This window comes from Cibotium barometz, unplaced genomic scaffold, assembly GCF_041138505.1.
Source record: "Cibotium barometz isolate CiBa-2024 unplaced genomic scaffold, ASM4113850v1 ctg497, whole genome shotgun sequence".
Classification (NCBI taxonomy): Eukaryota; Viridiplantae; Streptophyta; class Polypodiopsida; order Cyatheales; family Cibotiaceae; genus Cibotium; species Cibotium barometz.
In genome coordinates, this window is record NW_028229447.1 from 270631 (window position 1) to 274538 (window position 3908).

The window sequence follows — 3908 nt, forward strand, 5'->3', positions numbered from 1 at the left end:
AAGCTCTTATTTCTTCAAGAACAAACCCTAGATTCCCAGATCTTGAGTTCTTAGAAGAAACATTGCAAGAAACAGGTTGCTGTGCAGAGTTTTTAGAAAATTATACTATAGATTAATATTACATATTTTCATATTACTGTGCAAAGTATTCAGATTTATAAGATTCCTCCCCAGCCTCTCAAGATGTCCAGCGTCTTCCCTTGTAATCAAATCCCTCTTCAGAAATATAAAAGATCTTGTTTCTACCAGTTTTGGCCTAGAGAGAGAAAATCTTCTAGAGAGTGGTAATTCAGTTTTTAAATATTTTTGGATAGAAAAATACCTCATCTTATTAAAATAAGTTTCCCTAAAACAGAAGTTCAAAAAGATTTTCAGAAGGTGCATTAGAAATTAAGTATAATCTGTTCAAGAGGCATTATACTGGTGTCAAGATTTTTTCAAAATTTTAAATTAAGGTTCCTATGGACCAATAAGATTCATCCAAATGTAGGGAGGAGATAAATAGAAGAATAAAAGAAAAATCTCCCAAAAATGAGTAAATACTCACATAAGATAAAGAGTTGACTAAGGACAACAAGGTTAATAGTTAAAAAAGAGAGATATTTAGATGAAATGATGCATTTTTGATATCTCAGTATGGGGGAATTCCCCTCATGAAGGAGGCACCTATTTCACATGTGTGGGAGAGTTTTAAAGTCCCAAATAATGAGATATTTTTATCTCTCCTCTCTTCTGTTTCAACTAGACCCAAAAAGTGGACTAAACTGACCCAAAAATGGTTAAAAATTGACCAAACTGATCTGGAAAATTCTAGAATCAGTTGGCTTGGTTAGAAGCTCACTTTTTCCTATAAATAGAAGCCTTCCCCTTTGTTGAAGCTTAATAGTGTTTTTGCACTGTTACCCTACTTCTCCCAAGAGCCAGAAAACTGTGAATTTACTCATAATTCATTAGTTTTTTGACCTTCCCTCTTCTAAAGATTGGTGGCCACTCTTGTTTCAAACAAGAGTAGAACCCTCAAACCATCAAGCCAAAGGAAAGCTCTCAAATTCTTTCCTAAGTTAGAGATTCTTCTCTTTTCTATTCATTTTATGGTTGATTTTTGTCTTCTCTAAATTGAATATGATGTTATGCCTCATTGAAAAAAGGCATTCCCCTCTCTTCTTTGGTAAATCCAACCATTCTTATCCTAGATGAATGATTAATGGATAAAATCAAGTTTTTCATAATGTTTCTCTTTGATAAAGTAGAAAATGTTTACATTAGAATGATTTAAATACTCTTGGTGAACTTCTAACTAATTTTAGAGAGTTAAAAATTGAAAAATGGTCAGCCATACAAAGGAGGTTATGGCGAAATTTTTCTAAAATTGTGAAAAATAAGTTTTACTTTTTTATTCAAAAAGAGTAATTCCCATCGTATATGTATTCATAAAGTGTTATTTTTCATCCTAGGTATAGAAAAATGCATACTAAAAATATTTCACTGAAAAAATGTTACTCTCTTTAGAATTAAATTCTATGTATAGAAGGAAGCATATTGAAATTTTTATTTTGATTATAAAAGAGTGATTTTTATCATAAATGATTTGTATGCATAAAAGATATTTTTTTATATTAAAAGTGTGATTTTTATCATAAATGAGTTTTATGCATAAATGAATGCATAAAAGAAATTCTTTTATATTAAAAGAGTGCTTTTTATCATAAATGATTTGTATGCATAAAAGATATTTTTTTATATTAAAAGTGTGATTTTTATCATAAATGAGTTTTATGCATAAATGGATGCATAAAAGAAATTCTTTTATATTAAAAGAGTGATTTTTATCATAAATGATTTGTATGCATAAACATATGCATAAAAGATATTTTTTATATTAAAAGTGTGATTTTCATCATAAATGATTTTTATGCATAAATGGATGCATAAAAGAAATTCTTTTATATTAAAAGAGTGATTTTTATCATAAATGATTTATATGCATAAAAGATATTTTTTTATATTAAAAGTGTGATTTCCATCATAAATGATTTTTATGCATAAATGGATGCATAAAAGAAATTCTTTTATATTAAAAGAGTGATTTCTATCATAAATGATTGATATGCATAAAAGATATTTTTTTAATATTAAAAGTGTGATTTTTATCATAAATAATTTATATGCATAAATGGATGCATAAAAGAAATTCTTTTATATTAAAAGAGTGATTTTTATCATAAATAATTTATATGCATAAAAGATATATTTTTTATATTAAAAGTGTGTTTTCCATCATAAATGATTTTTATACATAAATGGATGCATAAAAGAAATTCTTTTATATTTAAAGAGTGATTTTTATCATAAATGATTTATATGCATAAACATATGCATAAAAGATAGTCTTGATCTGAATCAATTTCAATCAATGACGATGTGCCCCCACCGAATCTGAAACTAAGTTAAGACTTTTGATCTTGATCTGAGGATCAAGTTTAACAGAATTCGAGGAATTTCGTTTGGAATTCAGACCTGGATCTAGAAGTATTGGGATACGGATTTAAGATTATTCATGGTTTTCAAACAAAATCAAAACTAAAAACTTGCATAGAAACCCTATTTTCTTAAAGGACTATCTTACACCAGAATGTTGGAGGGAGCATTTGGCATTTATGTTTATCTAAGGGAAGTTCGGTTGCAACAGTGGTGGCGGGGAGTGTTCGAGGGATAGCTCACGCGGCAAAAACCTGCCCAGGTCTTGACCAGCCTGGGTATGGTGAAAAATGGTGTGCTTTCGGTACAATGGGCGAGGGCCGATGAAGTGGTCCATGAGTGAAGTACCAGGACACTTAAGGAGGATCCTGCAGGGTTTTGACCAGGCGATGCACGGGCTCACGGTGCTTAGGACACCCATACGTATGTCGAGGAAGATATATATATATGTATGTTGACGAAATGATTATTGTAATCTCTTACTGGATCTCGTTGCTGTGACCAGCTGGTCCCAACGGAGAGTCCAGAGTGGTATTGTTTTTGTGAAACAAGGGATTGAATGGAAATTTTGAGTTATGAAATCTGTGATCATATCTATTTTGTCAATGGATTATATTTTTTATATTAAAGTTTTAAAGAGGAGTGTGTGCGTATCTGTTTTCTAAAGCTAAAGTTAAGAAAGGCATTTCAATTATGGGTGGGTGAGTACTTGTTTGGTTCTACCGATTCCAGTGGTAGAGTGGTGGCTAACCCATGGGCCGAATGGGGTTAGGTTGGAATCAGTGGAGTTTTAATAATCAAACTGAAAAATCTTAGGATTACGCTAGGATTCGAATAGCTAGTTAATTCCCTGATAAATTTCTCAATTGAGTGGATCAACGGCTGTGCTTGCCTGATCTTGATTAGGAAAAAAGCGTTGAAATTACTCAGATGATCAAATTATATCAGTGATAGTTTCCTTCTATCTGGTTTATTCAGGTGAAGGATAGTATAGAATTGATCTCGTTAGAACAATTTATTAAGAAAATTCAAAAAGGTGGAATCGTCTCCGCTTTCCGAGCATGGGAAATTTTCTCGGTTTTGGTTTTCGGAGTGACCACCAGCTTAGTCTCATGCCCGGACATTCGTAGGCGAGGCCCCAAGTGAGAAACCCTGCCCCGCGCATGAGGGGGCTACTACCGGGAGTCCGGTGCACGGAGGGGACAGAGGGATCTCACAGTTGGTATCAGAGCACTGTTGTGAATTTAAGTAACATCAATAGAAATTACCTAAATTTTTAATAGAAATCTGGGAAAGAAATGTTTTTCACTTGTTAATACTATGTGAATGAACTTCAAAATTGAAAACTTATAAATTGAATTGGAAATTTATAGATGGATACCCCGAACCTATCTGGAATTCGTGGACTCTCTCAGAGTCAGGATATGATA